Source organism: Triturus cristatus, chromosome 1_1 (assembly GCF_964204655.1).
Source record: "Triturus cristatus chromosome 1_1, aTriCri1.1, whole genome shotgun sequence".
NCBI lineage: Eukaryota > Metazoa > Chordata > Amphibia > Caudata > Salamandridae > Triturus > Triturus cristatus.
The window spans coordinates 5,573,836-5,591,854 of record NC_140579.1 but is presented as its reverse complement, the minus strand read 5'-3'; the positions used below and the strand labels follow the sequence as shown (position 1 = coordinate 5,591,854).

The following is an 18,019-nucleotide window of genomic DNA, read 5'->3' as shown; positions in this document are numbered from 1 at the left end:
TTATTTTTACCTCAACTGGTGTAGTGTCTCTTTTTGTAGTGTGCCTTGTGTGTCGCCTGTGTGTACTGCGTGGATGCTTTGCACATTTCCTCCGGAGTTTGGCCCGCCCGCTCTGCACCACGCTACCCGTTTCCAACAAAAGGGATTACTGGGCACTGGCCCATTCATTGGTTATTTTGTCATATTTTAGATTTAGATTTTCAATCTAGTGAGCTGTCAGGCACACTTGTGCTTTACTACATATTATGTTTTTCCTTCCTTGGATGGTGAACTGTTGATTAACACATTTGCACTTTTACAGGATGAATTACTATATTATTTTGGATTTTATCATTATATTTGTAATATTGTGCAGCAATTACCCTTCTCGCAGTTGGGATTATATTGTGACAGTCGCGTTTGGCTATTTTTGCAATAAGACATTGCAGAGACACGAATCTTTGATGTACGATTGAATGACCTATTATTTAGCGTTATTTCAATATGCATGTTGTTTGCACCAGCAAGCACAAAGATTTTCTTACATACTTCAAGCGCAATCTGCCAATGTTTTGAATTGATAACGTTTTTGCATTGGATTATCCTGTATGTGCACAAAAAGTATTTTAACCTGGTATTTGCCAATGGTGAGATGGGTCCTGCGGTTATTAAGTCAGTGATTTATCACAAAGAGAGATACCCATGAATTTGGGATATAGGAACTGACATCTACATGCATTATGTATTATGTATTTTGTATTGTGTATTTTACCCATTACAAGATGGCCGCCATGTGTGTTTACCTGTCTAAGTCCCTTGTTTATGTTCTTGAAACATCGTATGCTTTATGTTTTGCCTGACAACCTGTGCACTTTTCACGTGATCAAGGCTTTGCAGTAAGCCGAAACGCGTTGTGGTGGAATCAACATCTTATGGAAATTCTATGGTCTTGGAGTCCGATGTTACTGAGAGTGCACATACGTTGAGGATTTTGTTGTTTGAATTACCAGCGCGCTCCACCGGTGCGTGCGCCACTACCTCATGGGTCCCTGGCAGTCAGAAGGAGCATAAAGTTGTATGGATATATAAAAATCGATATTTTGTACAACTATATTTTTCACATCGATATTTTTTTCTCTATATTTTTGTACTTACCTGTTTAGGGCGTTTATATTTTTGTATTCTATATTTTTACATCGATAATTTTTAGGTTGATATTGTCGCAGTGAACCTTTCTAAACATTACGGGTTACTGCAGCTTTTTTTTTTATAAACTGACTTGTATTCATCCAATACCCATTTTGAGTCAAGCTCCAATATTCCTATGACGATAGCCGAAAGAGATGGCACAAAGTAACTGTGGTTCTTTTCTCCATACAGAACAAAGCTACATACACATCAAAAGGAGTGGGTACATAACAGAGAGGGGATTTAAAAAGGTAAGAAGCATGGCATGGGAAGGGTGTGGCGGGTCAGAGGAGACAAAACGAGGCATAAATGTCAGGAATGTAGGTGGCTAAGAAGGAACAACTTCTTGAGGTAGAGAGGTTTCTCCAAGCGAGTAGAGAAAAGATTAAGTGGATTTGAGGAGGCAATGGAGGAGAGGTGGAGAGATCCAACTGTAGAAAGGTGTGAAAGTGATACATTTTACATCATAGTAGATGGAAATTGAGAGGTTGCCTCTGTAAAAGTGGGAAGGAAAAGTCACCAGTTTATGACCACAGGTAGTGTGGAACTAAAGAACACATTCAGAAGATTGGATACAACGTGCGCCCAAACAGTACTGTTGCAAGAAAGAAGGTGAGGTCAGTTTTCAAATGACCAATATGTGCACATTACTATTGATCTGATATTAAAGATTAATGGAGCTCCTGCAGTAATATGTGCTTCAAAGATTTGGCTGCATTTTTGGAGAGGTTCAGTGAATATAATTAAACTGAGACCAGTTTTAAAAAGGCGATGAGGCACTGAGGGACCTTTAGAGAGGCTTGATGCAGGGGAGGAGGGAGGAGGCAGCTGATGTGTAGAAAACAAATCACCAACAGGGCCCACAGATAAAAATATAGAGTCAGATCCAATTTTGTGTCTGGATTTATGGGAAGACCACGGGACAGCGATCTAGTCAGCAGTTGTTTAGTAGGGAGGGTTTACAACAGATGCACCATACATGTAAAGCTATTGTAGAGAGAAGTCAAGCAAGAGGTGGAGTTTGGTCTTAAAAAGATGTAGTATAGTACTGGAACTCAAAAAACTTTCACAATTCTGAAAGTGTGATTAGAATTGTTTTGGTGGGAAAGCAAATGAATTCAGGACACAAGAACATTATTAAGAAGAACGACCATACTGCAAAAGAACTATGCAGGTGCTAATATGAGCTTGCAAATAAGCGTATAGTTTATAAATGAAAGACATTTGAACATAATGCAGAATTTTAAGAAAACAAGAACATGTTGGGGAGAACTGTATTAACAATCATCCTGACCGTAAGGCAAATTCCATGAAATCATACATCGTGAGGAGCAGTGAAATCATGATACATATAAAAGTTGCAATGACTCTTATGGAGCCGCAGATTTCCATCCTGGCTGTCATGCAGAAACTTCATGCAGGATTTGAACAGAGGTTAAAATTAGCAAAGTTAAATCTGAGACCCCGAACATCTTCATAACATCAGATCAAGCAGAGTTTTTCAGAGACGCCACCACAGTAAAGGAGTCAATTAACCACTTGACCATCAGGATCATCGCGGCAGTATCGAGGTAGTATGCAGCAAATTAGTCTGTGCTAAGATCCCAATTGCTGCCGTTAATACCAAGTGGAAAACATATTATAGTTCCTAGTAAGTATGGCTCTGCCCCTCACCTGCTATATCTATCACATTGTATATGTCCATGTTTTGGTATCTGTAGGGTGCAAAGCTAGCTCAAGAGTAACCGAGCACTGTACAGGAGGCATGGCCCTCTGGAAGATACAGTTATTGGGAGAATCTCAAGGATGTCTTATTGGGGCAAGGTCAAGGGTAGACTACCGTTACTGTAATTGGAATTTAACTCTTTTTCTGTTCCATCCATATGGAGCATGGTTGGTATGTGCCATGGCTCCAGAGGCATCTCTGTCCTTGTAACCTATGGTTCAGAAGCTTCCAGAACTGCCTTCGAGGTATGGCATCACTATGTTCCCCCCTCCATACACACCTATCCATCTAAAGCCCCCCTTCATCCCAACGTTGGAGGCAACTGCTTTTAAACCTCTGAGGAGCGAGATTGTTGTGCCTTGCAGTACTTGTTTGTTGTGTGTCGCATTGACATTTTGTTATGTGCAAAAGGAATTATAGGATGCTTGAGCACAACAGATTGGCTTCTTCATCCATCAAAGAAATATTCTGTGATTCAGCTGTTTACTTCGCTTGAACTGTTTATCAGACCATTCAGATTCAGATGTTTCGATTATATTGAATTCTGGGTAAGGGAAAAACCAGCAGTACTAGACTTATGAGAGATGGGCATAAGTCCAAGCCAAAGCAATAGTTATGAAGAAAGGCTAGACATCTGGTTAGATTGTCCCAAGTGTAATAACATCATCATATGTAGGTAACCGTCATTGAAGCTAGTGTTCCTCTGATAACCCATGACAGCAGATATACCCAGATGCCACTAAGGGGTGTTGGAATTGTCAGGGAGGTGGGAATAATGTAGCACAAATGCTGTGGCTGTGTTATAGGGAATATATTTTATATTTAGTCTTCATTTTAGTTTTTCACTAATACGATAAAATGCCACACACACACACATTTATTTTTGGTAGACATTGTTGTTCTGTGGTCTGCAATATTAGTTTCAGGGACACATACCAGGACGCCATGTTCTTGCTTTATTTTGTGCTCGTAGGAGACAACTCTTTCGCCCAGACTAAGTAAAGATGTTTTTCTGCGTCTCTTGCAGAATAAGATAAGGCTGGTGTTTTATTATTTAAACAGCGTCCATTTTGAATTCAGTGAGAAGCTCTTTACACTGGAGTTATCATTGAAGCTGCTAAGAGCTGTGCCTGGCATTCATCCTGAGAAGGAAAATAGCTGTGTCGCAGGTAGATGTGTACACATTTGCACAATGAGGTGCAGAGTATTTGTTAATGCTCTGATACCGACTTCCTGAGACATTACACTTTGTGGGAGGAGAGAGAGACTAAAGAAAAGACTACAATTAAAGTATTTAAAGGACTATGGTAGCGATTAGGGAATGGAAGAGATTTTTAGATGGGTGAAGAGAAGAAAAAGGTAGAAAACAGACAACAAAGGATGAAGGGTTTAGGGGAAGAAACAGAGTGAAATGAATCATCTCAGTTCTCGTGGTCTAAATTCAAATGGCGGAAAAAAAAGGAACAAAGAGACCAAGAGAGGCCACCCACTAGCGTTCAAGTGTACAACTACCGCCAAATAGTTCAAAGTCCTCCTGGGCCAGTCCGTAGGAAGGCAATGACTTGGGGTTGGCCACTGCATGTGTTTACTGAGCAACTGAGCAGATTCAAGCTCAACTGAGAGATGCCACAGCAAGACGTGTCCCTGGTTTCTATACATGTTTCGTCTCAGTAAATACAGTCGAAGACTGGCTCTTCCTATAAGCACCTTGGACAACAAACAATTACACGTCTGCCCAAGCGCCTTGATACCCTTGCAGGTGACCAGTGCGCTATAGAAATCAATATAACATAGCATGATATATATTTATATAAAGCTCTATTTAGGTATCATGTCCGGGCCTTTTCAGAATCTTAAACCATAAACCGATGGCATGTATTTTTATCTCGGAAAGGTAGCAGCCCTATCAGCAGGTAAACAAATAGTGGTGACCAGGGCAGACAAACAAGGAAAAGAAATCACAAACCAAAACCACATTTGTCTGGAAGAGAGCCAGAGATAGTCTACCCACCCTTGGAAAGCAGAGAACGCCCTGCACCTGCACCCGGGCTCCTCCTAGCCCTGACGATAACAAATATCTGTAATGTGTGACCAGGAAACAAGAACCGTAAATCAGGCCAAACCGAAAGAGGACAAACAAACAGAGCCAGAAAGAAAACTGCCAAGAGGAAGAAAGGTCTGAATTTAAGAGGATCCAGCTGTGTGATTATACTTGAATAACACCACCACCCAGTGCTGTGGTGGCACCTCAACAGTGAGCCGACCTGTGTATCTCTTGCATCTTCAAGACATACCACATAACAAATATCCTGAATTATAGCCATAAGATGCAGGGTTGTCACTGGTGAGGCTGAAACTACAAGAGTGGAATGTCTTCCTCACAGATGCCTATTGTATCTCCTTGTGTTGTGCTGCCCTCCTCACAATGCTGTGTTTGTGGTAGCATTTTTGTTGGTGTTCTGTTGTCCTTATAGCATTTCTGACCCTGCTCTTGTGTTGCGGGTGTTCCTGGCGGTTCACACATCTGGCTGGGAAGCGGTGCATTGTCCCACATGTGGGGCTCGGGAGTTGGTGCCTCTGCAGTGGTTCTTCCCCATCTCAGTCTTTTGACCCTTACTTCTTTTTTTGTAGGGTGAAGCCTGGCAGTGCATTCTGCTATTGCTCAATTCTCCTCCACTGCGGGGGTTCCCGTGGCTCTTCTGGTACTTTTTATAGGGCTCGGTGGTCCCAACTTTGTCAGTCTTTCAGAGTACAGAAGGGAGTGCCCTAGAAGTGCTTTCTTTGGTTGATGATTTTTCTTTTCGTGTCTGGAGTGTATTCTGCTCTGGTCCAAGTGTGCTTTGCCTACTGTTGTGAGTCTAGTTGGGGCATTTTGCTCCTTCACCCCATCCTTCTTTGGTGTGGGGTCTGGTATTGCGTTCTTCCCTATGCTTACTGTTGGACACAGACAAGGGCTGAACCTGCTCCATGCTGGGCTATTTGGTGGCTTGTCTGTGATGTTTGTGTATGCAGAGTTGACCTGCTTTACAGCTTCCTGTGCTTGACTGCCCTCACCCGTGCTTCTGGGCGGCTATCCATGCCTTGACTGGGTGTGTGTTTCCGCTGGCATCTTTGCTTGGGTGTTTCTTTGGCATGCCTTCTTCTGGCCTTGGGTAGGTGGAGACTCTTTCAAGATTGCATCCCCCTGACCAATGTCCAGCGGCCACACCCCCTCTGTGAGTCAATCACAATTGATAAAGTGTGCCTAGTCACCTGTGAGGGTCTCAAGGTGCTGTGGGTGCACTGTCAGTGGAGCCTTCCATGGGTTAGGGAGCCCTCCCAGTGTCAGGATGTTTTTCAATGCAGGGCTGCCACCGCGGGAGCCCATATGGAGTATGTCTAACTCACTCAGTCACTAGCCACCACCACAGGCCAACTTTTGGCCATATTTTTATAAACCTGTGCTCTAACTAGATCAGCAAGTCAATCTTTCCCTAAATATCCATCCATATTTCCATAAAAGCAGTTTCTCGTGTGGTTACTCCTAGATGAACGAGGAAGATGATAGTGTTGTGAATAATTTCAAAACGTTCAATATCTGCAGTAACCTTTAGCCAATCTTAATGAATCACCTTCAAATATATACTTTTCAACATCTTAGCCTTTGATAGAGCGTATTTGATTCTTTGATACCTTCCTCCTGTGCGTCATCTCTTGCGTGCCTCGCCACGTCTCCTATACGTCATCTCTTGCACGCCATGTCTCCTGTGTGTCATCTCTTCTGCACCTCGCCATATCTCCTGTGTGTCAACTCTTGGGCACATCGCCATGTCTCCTGTGTATCATTTCCTCTGCGCCTCGCCATGTCTCCCGTGTGTCATCTCTTGTGTGCCTCGCCACGCCTCCTGTGCGTCATCTCTGGCGCGCCTTGCCATGTCTCCTGTGCATCATCTGTTGTGTGCCTCGCCATGTCTCCTGTGTATCATCTCTTGGGCACATCGCCATGTCTCCTGTGTGTCATTTCTTCTGCGCCTCGCCATGTCTCCCGTGTGTCAACCCTTGCGCGCCTCGCCATGCCTCCTGTGCGTCATCTCTGGCACGCCTCGCCATGTCTCCTGTGCGTCATCTCTGGCGCTCCTTGCCATGTCTCCTGTGCATCATATGTTGTGTGCCTCGCCATGTCTCCTGTGTGTCATCTCTTTCGTGTCTCGCCATGTCTCCTGTGTGCCATCTCTTGTGCGCCTCGTCATGTCTCCTGTGTGTCATCTTTTGCAGACCTCGCATGTCTCCGGAGTGCCAACCCTTGCGCGCCTCGCCATGTCTCCTGTGCGTCATCTCTTCTGCGCCTCGCCATGTCTCCTGTGCGTCATCTCTTCCGTGCCTCGCCATGTCTCCTCTGCATCATCTCTTGTGTGCCACGCCATGAGGATGGATGCTAGAGAATAAAGTAAACAAACGTGTTAGAGACTGAAAAACATTTAACAATAACTCTTACAAAAACACAATCATGTATGTGACAAGAATCCCCAAGTACACAGAAAAAAACCAGCATGTTAGTCATGACATTTTATTTTTATATATCTATTTGTAAACAAGTATAAAAATTAATTTTTGCATCTACTTTAGGGAAACGTCTACTGTCTTTGAGAAGGGGAGGAAGAACAAAAACAGTGTCTGAGTACAGGGAGATAAAGTCAACTTGGAGGAGGTGGGCAACTGAAAGAACATCATTAACATTAAGGGGGGCAGTCTATAGACAATGTCAAATGGTCATCATGTAAAAAAAGAATTCGAATAATTCCAAAAATATATACACCGAAGCAAAGTTCAAAAGTCCTAAATTAATTTTCCAATCCAAAGTAAAAGTCTAAGGTCCAAAACAAATTTGAAATCTGTCCCTCAAGCTAGGTGGGATGTCTGATGTGCTACTCTGGATAGAGGGGCCAAAACTCCTGGCCATCATCCACATTGGTGGATAAGCATGGATGCTTGACTTGCGGGTTAAGGCGTGGGCTTTCGGGGCAAGCAAGGCAGAGCAAGTAAATAAACATATCACATGCACTTGGTAGGTCCCAGGCAACGTCCCTTTTTGTTTTTTTAGGTCGAACCTATAGCGGCAGCGTGCATGCGCTGCTCGCTTTGCGAGGCATGCAGTAATGGAGTATGGAGTTGAAGCTCCGTGGAAGCTCCGCCCACTCTCCGGCCATGTTTTTAATTGGTTCATGGCATTGTCTTTCGTAAATGCTGCAGTCTGATTATGAGTCTTGTTAGTCCCTCCTTGTTAGAAATGGGATTTTTGGTAGGGCATGTGCCAAAGTCAGGCAGAAACCACCACTCTACACCCCTGCTCACCCGCTTGGTAGCTTGGCACGAGCAGTCAGGCTTATCTTAGAGGCAGTGTGTAACGCATTTGCACAAAACCAACAGTAATACAGTGTAAGCACTACAAAAGGACACCACACCAGTTTAGAAAAATATCCAATATTTTTATATTCTAAAGACAAGACCAAAAACAATAAAAATCCACAATACAGTACTCAAACATCTTCAGTTATCAAATTATGCTTGAAAAACAGTTCCTTGATGTCGATAGGTCCGCCCGGGGCTATGATGGCATCGTGAGCAAACAAATCCAAACAGTTCTGGCTGACAGCGGCATCACGGGCCAGCTACGGTGTCGGGAAGACCCGCAAAAAGTAGCTTTCAGAAATGCAGGGCGCCGGCGACCTCTCGTTGAGTATCCGAAAGCACAGCGTCCGCAGGTGTAGGTTCCGGAGGTCAGTGCAGAAGTTGTCGGGCCCTCAAATTCACATGCGTTGCAGATCAAACTCCTCTCTGTTGAAGTCAGGAGTGCAGGCTTCGGGTGCTCCTGTGCGAAGTGCAGCGTTGCGGCGAGCGGTGCCCCAGGTTGCGGTGCGAGCAGCGGCTCGGTGGAAACATCAGATGACGTTGTCGGTGAGACCAGGGTCGTGGTGCAAAGTGAATACAGTGCTCGTCGCGGTGCTGGCAGGTCGAGGTGCAAGCAGCATCGTCGTCGTTGTTGAAACGCTGTCATCAGCTGACGAACTGGAGTTGATGGTGCCGGCGTCAGTAGGCCAAGACTGCGGTGCGGGATGAAGGTGGTTTGTCATGTAACTTTATGAGCGGTGCCCTCGAACCACGGTGGAAGCAGCGGCTTAGATTTTGGCATGGAGCGTTGTCGTCGTGGGTACCAAGGCGTCATCGTGAAGTGATGCAGAGTGCGGTGACAACAGGTCGCTGTTCCAGCACATCCCAGCAGAAGCACACGGGATGACTGAGCAAGAAAATGCCTACTTTCTAAAAGTGGTATTTTCAAACACAGAATGTAAAAATCACCTTTACTAAAAGATGCATCTTTAGATTCTGAGTTCAAGCATACTAAAATTTATTTTCCTACCTAATTCCCCAGGCCAGTTATGTTTATAAAATGTTATAAGAAAACTCCCCATTCTGTCCTATCGGGAAGAGGTAGCCTTGCTATAACGAAAACGAAACTGGCCGTAATTCGCTATCAGAACATGCCACACACACCAGGGCATGTCCTACCTTTCACATACACTGTACCCGGCCCACAGGGGTACCTTGGGCCTACCTTAGGGGTGGCTGACATGTACGAAAAGGGAAGGTGAGGGACTGGCAAGTGTGTGTACTGGCCAAGTCGACATGGCAGTTACAAACTGCGCGCAGACTCTGCAATGGCGGGTCTGAGTTACCTTTTCAGGGCTACTCACGTGGGTGGCACAGTCAGTGCTGCAGACACACTAGTAGCATTTGATTCTCAGGCCCTGGCAGACTCAGTGCACTTTACTAGGGACTAACAAGTAAATGAAATATCCAATCACGGAAACACCAATCCATAACACAATTCTCCACAGGAGCACTTGCACTTTACCACTGATCAGCAGTGAGATCAGCAGTGAGAAAAGTGCGCAGAAACCCTACGCCAGCAAAAACAGAGTCATAACCGGGAAGTCAGAAAGCAAAAACTCTGGGGAAACACGCCAAAAGATGCCAAGTCTAACACACCTTATTATAGCAATGTCATCATTTGTACCCTCCCATGGCTACAAGGCCCCTTTACTTGAGTGTTACACAGTACGGTACGTGTTATTTGACGGTGAGCACTACTTTGTCTGTGCCTTCTCACCCCCTTCTCCCCACTCCCCCCGCACTCCCGTTGTCCGTGCTTCCCCCCTCCCGTGTTGTCCGTGATGCAATGCAATAGGTCTGACGGAAATGTGAGTCCTACTGCATTGCAAATGCTTGTTTATTATCCCATTTGTTTTCAAATGTTGGTGAGTATGGGAGCTATTATTTTGAATTATGGTGACAAATGGGGTTATGGTGTGAAAAATACAGAACAACCATAACAAAACAACCTCCCTACCCCCTTCCAGGTAGACAATACTGTAATACTGAGGTGACTACAATGTAGAAGTATTGCCAAGACTTGGACGGTTCTGTATTTTATTTATTATGACATATAATCTCTGATTCATGTACTAAAATAAAGAAAGGAACTGGTCCCCTGTTGTGTGGTTTACAGCTTTCGCAAGAGATTGGCACTCCATGGAGTGTTGGGATTATTAAATTCAAATGCTTAGCCTTAATCTTATAACTGAGTGAACATTACGTTATGACCTGCCTCTTCGGCTAAACAGATCTGCGGACCCCTCCCCCTCAGCGCCTTGAGACCCTCACGGGTGAGTAGCGTGCCTACAATTCCCTGATTGATTGATTGATTGATGCATCAACCCTGCTGCCTGTCTCTCAAATGGCCGCCACATATTTGCCCAATGCGGAGTAGGAATGCCTGACCTGTCATGAGGAAACGGTAGCGACATTATTGAATATGACGCTCCCTTGCCGCAGTTCATCTTCTGTCGCTCGTGTATGCATCATAGCACAGAAAGATGGCGGCGGCGGTATTGCAGCTGATGCTTCTGCGACTGCCAACGGTGGCGGTGAGATGGAGGTGGACGCCGCAGGTACTCGACCGGGGGACTGGATGGTAGTTAAATGTTAGATTGTCGTAGTCGTATCTTTGAGTAATAAGTGAGATCCACGGAGAGTTTGCTTTAGCTCGGTGTTACAGAGCGAAGGCAGTATTACTATCTTAAAAAAATCACCTAAACAAGCCACGCCCGCACAAGGAGATTGCTTGTACGAAGGCATGACTGAATGCTGAATTCAAAATTTGCGAACATACGTGACAAGAATTTTCAATTCTATTAAGGACACAGAGGCGAGGATTATGCTTCTCATTTCTTTACTAAGAAATTGCTCAGCCGCCAATCATATTACAATAAAAGAAAAATAAGACTACAATACCCATGAACCCACTGGGTATGACGTAATAACCATAGAGTGTCTTCTATAAAAGGTCCCTAAGAGAATACCACATCCTCTTTCTTTGGTAATTAGAACAGGCAGTTGAAGAAGAAAAGACAGTCCAATATCTGGAAAGAACGTGGAAGAAACAACGTAGATCGATCACTGCAACAAGAGAGCAACAGGTTGGAACAGTAGACTTGATGCTTGAATCGAAATCCAAAACCGGAACCAGTAGGTATCCAAAAGATAGTCCATGAAGGTAGAGCAGCGCGACTTACTTCGGATCAGAACCTGAAAAGAGATATAGAGTCGTAATATACCATCCCTATATGGTAGAAAAAGGTATATATACTGAGAGGGAGGGAAGAAAAAACAAGGAATTCATCCAAATTACATCATAAAATACACAATAAATATAGAATGGAAAACAACCATATGAAAAATACATGAAAGAAAATAATGGATGGGATAATCCTCGCCTCCGTGTCCTTAATAGAATTGAAAATTCTTGTCATGTATGTTCGCAAATTTTGAATTTTATGTCAGGACCGGAGGCTCCGATTATGCTTGTTCAAAGCTGCGCCACCACAACAGAAGCAATATCCAAAATAGGTTTATAATAAAAAGTTTTAAACATAGAGTCAGTTGACCAATCAGCTGCTTTCATAATGTCTATTAAACTCACTCCCATAGAAAAAGCCTTGGAGGCCATTGCTCCACGAGTTGAATGCGCACCAAAGCTGTAATATCAATACCTGCTTCACCCATGAGCCATCTGACCCATCTTGCTAAAGGAGCCGGGGTCACAAGACGAAAAGATTTTTGCAACGCAATCAACCATTGACCATGCATATTCTGTCGAAATTGAGCAGTACTTACCTCATAATCCTTAATACATTGCACTACACAAAGTTTTGGATTATTGGGAAAACTCGGGTAAGTAACCGAGGTAGAAATACACTTAGTACGTTTGGAAATAGAAAAGGTAACTCCTTCAGGTGAAAAAGTACGACCTGCAAGATCCAGAGCGCGAACATCAGAAATGCGTTTGCAAGAAACCAGACACAACAACATAGTCAATTTTGAAGATAGCTGTTTGTGGGATAAAGAATTGTTGGAGGGCCAAGCTTACAAGAAACGTAAGACAATAGAAACATCCCATAGAGCAACATATTTTGGACAAGGTGGTTTAACCAATCTGATACCCCTGAGTAATTTAGAAACCAAAGGATGTTCACCAGCAGGTCTACCATTGATAGGAATATGTCCTGCAGAGATGGCAGAGCGGAAATTGTTGACAGTCCTATATGCAAGCCCGGAGGCGGCAATAGAAGCCAAAACATTTACAATCAAAGACACATCAGCTGAAGAGGGATCCACTTCCCGTTGAGCGCACCAATCACACCATCGTTTCCATGCTGCGCCATAACGTTTGTGTGTGTTGGGAGACCAAGCTTCGTTGATAAATCTGGAAGCGTCTCGTGAAAGGCCTGGGATTTGCCAGCGATCCCCGAAACCCGCCATGCCACCAGAAGGAGTTGACCCGACTCTATTAGTGGATGAGGATTGTTGAGAGGGTCCAATAACAGATTCCACAGCTGGGGAAGAAGGAGTGGCACTGCACAGCTCATCTGCAGGAGAACTGGGAACCAAGCCTGAGCCCTCCAGAGAGGAGTGATCAGAATCAATTCCGATTGATAAAACTTCATGCGTGTCAGAACCCTGGAGATCATGACAAACGGGGGAAAGGCATAACACAGATGAGACGGCCATGTCGGTAGAAATGCATCCGTGGCCAGAGCCTCCGGATCCGGATGCCAACTGAAAAACAGAGGAAGTTGAGTGTTGAGCCGAGAGGCAAAGAGATCGATCTGGCAGGGACACCATATTCGAGACAGGCATCTGAACACCTGAGGGTGAAGCCTCCAATCGCTGAAGTCCCGAAGATGACGAGAATTCCAGTCTGCCACCAGATTGCTGTGACCCGGACGGTACTCTGCAATCACAGTGATGTTTCTCTGAAGACAGAAGTGCCAAAAATCCTTGGCGATCTCTGCCAGAATCTTGAAACGGGTCCCCCCTAACTTGTTGACATATCGAACTGCTGACACATTGTCCATGCGGAGGAGAATGCAACAGTTCGTCATGCGTGGAGACAGACAACGAATCGCAAAAGATCCCGCCAGAAGCTCCAGACAATTTATATGGAGAGATAATTCCTCCGAAGACCACCGGCCTCCCGTGGACATTGGACCGCAACGGGCTCCCCATCCCCACTGACTGGCGTCGGATTCTATCACCACCTCCGGGGACACTCCGAACAGGGCTCGCCCATTCCAGGACTCCATGTGTTCTAACTACCACATCATCTCCCACCTCGCTTCCTCTGAAAGAGGAATCTGATCCAAATACCGGAGGCCTTTCTGGAGATGACGGATTTTGAGTCGCTGGAGCGCCCGATAATGGAGAGGACCCGGGAAGATGGCCTGAATTGATGAAGCTAACAGACCGACAATCCGAGCTATAGATCTCAACGACACAAGCTGTTTGTGTAAAATCAATCTCAACTCCCGTTTGTTCGTTCTGATCTTCTGAAGGGGCAAGAGGAGTTGGCAAGAGAGGGAATTGATCAGAAAACCCAGAAATTCCATCGACTGCAAGGGACGGAAAATAGACTTCTGAGGATCCACTAGAAATCCGAGTGACTGTAACAGATCTATTGACCACTCCAAGTGGATCATTAACAGACGGGGACAGTGGGCCATGATGAGAATGTCTTCCAGGTAGATTACCAGACGAACACCCCGAGCTCGCAGTTACTCCACCACAGGCCTCAGAAGCTTCGTGAAGCACCAAGGTGCTGACGAGAGGCCGAACGGGAGAACCTTGAACTCGAAACAGACTCCTTGCCATTGGAATTGTAGAAACCGGCGATGAGGTCCGTAAATGGGAATCGACAAATACGCATCCTTCAGATCGAGACGGACCATCCAGTCCCCTTCCTGAAGAAGATCCCTCAAAAGATGGATGCCCTCCATCTTGAAGTGGCGATAGACAACCCAGCCGTTGAAATCCCTTAAGTTGAGAACTAGCCTGGAACCGCCTCCTTTTTTCTAAACTAGAAAGACGTTGCTGGAAAAACCCTGAAGATGACGAGACGTCCGGACGATAGCCCCTTTTCTCAGAAGAGAATCTATTTCCGCGGAAATAATCGCCTGATCGTGAAGGGAAAAAACTAGGGGAGAAGGAGGATGGGGTTGACTTGGGCAACTGAAAAACTCTATTCTGAAACCCTTGACAGTCTCTAACACCCAGGCATCGCTGGAGATCAAACGCCAATTGGGAAGAAAAAATTGAATCCTGCCCCCCAACACGACTTTTGCAGCCGAGATCAAGCTCACCTGAAGCGGAGGAATCGTGAAGTCCTCCTTGATTACCGCCATAGCGTCCCTTCCGGAATTGGTGTCGACCTTTATGGGATGGGTAGAAGGAAGACTTGTTGGCGGTGTAGCTGGAATCTTGACCTCCTCCTCGGTGGGACTAATAACCACGCTGGGTGGTCTGGTTAAAACCCCGGCCGAACGATCGTCCCCTATATCGTCCGGCCCGTACAAAAAACGGGCGAAAAGCCCGTCTAATAGAAGCTTGAGCCTTGTCAAGTCCACTGAAAGTGGCCACAAATTTTGTTAATTCCTTAAGGAAAGGATGCCCGAACAATAAACCCTGAGCCAAAGGACCAGACTCAGAAGTGGAGAGTTCTGCCAATTTTGGGTCCAATTTCAACAGTATAGAGCGTCTACGCTTACAGGACATGGCACAATTGGTGTTTCCTAATTGGCAAATAGCCCTCTGAGCCCAACCAATCAGGTCATCTGGGTCAATGGCGGAGGAAGACTCCTTGGCCCGAAAGCCTAAGTCCAATATTTTTGTGAGAGGTCCCAGTAAATCCAACAATTTGTCTTGACAAGAGCACCATGCTCTATCAATACCTCTTTTAGGATTCTTGGCATATTTTTTAAGATAAGTCACCATAGTGGGATCCACCTCCGGAGTGTCCGCCAATTTGTCTGCTAAATCAGGCCGAGGACATTCCGATCGGAGACGGGTACGCACATCCCTGTCAAAAGGTTGACGAATATGTGTTTGGACGTACTCCGCCACTTCCTGAGACGGGAGCCAAGAAGTAGAATTAGGATGCATAATGTCAGAAGGTTCAAAGGTAAGGAGTTGGGGATGCGACGGTGCATCAACAAAATGCTCCTTCCGAGCCCTCTTAGAAGGAGGAGGGGAAGCAACTTCATGATCAGAGGAGGAAGAAGGAGAGGTGCCACCATCGTCCGTCTGCGGAGCCGGAGAGGACAAAGTTTCCCTAGAATGCTCAGAAGAGAGGGCCTTGACAAGCTTCGCAAAGTCAGACTTATGCGGATTCGCAATTTTTGAAGATTTTGAAGACTTGGAGGACTGTGAAGACTTTGAAGACTTAGGCAGCCAGCCCTGCTGTACCGCATAATTGGACAAATGACGTTTTAAGGGTGTAATAGCGCGAACCAGCGCTTTATTCACTGACTGTTGAACACCCACGCCAAGAGCCTCCACAAAATCCTGTTCCGTAGAGCCAGAGGCTCCATCATCATAATTGTAATATTCATCTTCCTCATAATATTCAGCCATGGTAGTACCAAGCGTTAATAAGCCCACGAGAGGAAGGAATAATCACAGGAAAATCAATATGCCAAAGCACAATAAGGGGGGAGTGGCAGAACCCCGCAGGCAAGACCAAACAACAGGTAATATATGACCTGAAATATTAAAGTGTGGAGGGAGGGCTTGCCAATAAAGTATACGCCACTCTAGGCAACGCCTATGCTGTATTATCCAGCCCCACTGTGTAAGAAAATCAGCAGGCTGTGGGCAAAGAGCAAAAGAAGCGCTGCTCTTGCGCTGATTTTTGAGGAAACTCCGTGTATGTAAACATACAAAATGCCCGCCGCGCATGCGCGGTAACGGCTGCCTGAATTCAACAAAAGAAAGGACTACGCGACTACTCGCGTAGCCTTTCAGCCCCCTTTCTCCCACTCCACTATCCAAATTTGAAGGCGCGGGCGCTCAACGCCCGAACCGGGGAGGCTGACACACACTCCCTGCAACACCGGAGAACAAAGCGGGAATGAAGGTCCGCACACGCGAACACAATGCGCAAAGTGGAACGCGCACACAGCGAGCAGATTAAAGTAAGCGCTAGGCTTGACAACACTAACGCCGCGCTAAAGCAATACAATACAAAGTTAAAAGTATTAGCAGAAGAAATATAGAAAATGTACTTAACTGACTGCGGAGCAGCAAAGAAAGAGGATGTGGTATTCTCTTAGGGACCTTTTATAGAAGACACTCTATGGTTATTACGTCATACCCAGTGGATTCATGGGTATTGTAGTCTTATTTTTATTTTATTGTAATATGATTGGCTGCTGAGCAATTTCTTAGTAAAGAAATGAGAAGCATAATCGGAGCCTCCGGTCCTGACATAGAGTTTACTCATCTTGTTTAATTAAACATTCGTTCACTTTCCACTGTCATACTGGGTTTTGAATGGGGTCAGAAATGTGAAGGGAGGGTCTCCGAAAAGGGCACGGGTTAGGAAGCATAACTAGAAATCCTTTTCAAGGCGTAAAGCCTATATAATTAAGGGTGTGGCTTAAAAGATGTAAACTAAATTCTTGCATTGGCTTATCTATTACCATACGGTATTTTGCTGTGAGCTTGCATCAAAGTAACTGATATGCACATAAAACAAGCCAAACCTATTGTGTTTCCCAATGCTGGTTACCAGTATCGGATAAATCTGTAACAGTAACAGCAAAGGTTTGGTCGGAGTAATTAGAATTGAAATGTTTTTCAATTTAAAAAATGTGACTTGAGCATTTTTTGGTCTGTGGAAGTGGTCGTAGTCTTCAGAGTGTCTCAAACACTCCTGTCATTTCGTTTACACTACTTTCCTCTGTAGTCACTCCAAGAGACATTTACCGTTTTCTCCCCAAACCCGACTGGGACCCTTCATCTGCATATCTCCCTCCTCATCTCTTTCCTCTTCGACACCCTCTTTTAACTCTTCACTGCATGTACTTCATTGCATCTCCTTCACTTCCTCCGCCCCTACACACACAGTACACCCACTCATTTGTAAGCATTGCTTTTACTTTTACACTGTCCATGTTTCCTTCATATTCTTTCACATAGAATCGCAATTGACACAATGACCATTACTCTGTGCGATCTGTAGAGAGACCACCTGTATGACCCTTTGACCTTCACTGCCTTCTGCCTCACCTGTGCCCAATGGGTTCCACCCATTTAACACCCTGAACTCACTCAGACACCGAGAGGATACTCGGTTCACATTGAGCACTATCCAAGATTTTAAAAAGCCGAAATGCAGCATCCAGGAAATAACAAACCTCGTTAGGGAATGAAAGATGAAGAGACAGATGTAAGGGCCCGGATCAAGAGCCTGAATGGGGCCCGTTTCAAGACAAGTTTTTAATTACTGCCTGGTCTGAGACACGGAGGGCACGTGACCCGCCTAAAGCCTTCATGATATATATGCTGCTGGTGGCAAAACCCCATGTTTCCACACAGCGCTACCCATAAAAGGACTGAATATTCTGGCTGTTGGTGTTCACTTTTCGAAGGACTCTGTCTGTTTACTGACAGCGCCTCCTTGTGTAATTGCGCTTCCCGAAATGTAATAGCAGTTGAAAAGTTAACATTATTTTGTGACGTGCACTTCTCATT

The 18,019-nt window shown here is 45.1% G+C and overlaps 1 long non-coding RNA gene across 1 annotated transcript in view; it reads right to left on the bottom strand.

The window, feature by feature from the left end:
* Nucleotides 1-2,350: 2,350 nt before the first annotated feature.
* The window catches only part of LOC146869084 (uncharacterized), a 75,312-nt gene continuing 59,643 nt past the window's right edge, over nucleotides 2,351-18,019 (bottom strand). Inside the window, exon 2 of the long non-coding RNA XR_014959418.1 lies at nucleotides 2,351-7,307. This is a non-coding gene — a long non-coding RNA (uncharacterized LOC146869084). The remainder of the gene's footprint in view (nucleotides 7,308-18,019) is intronic.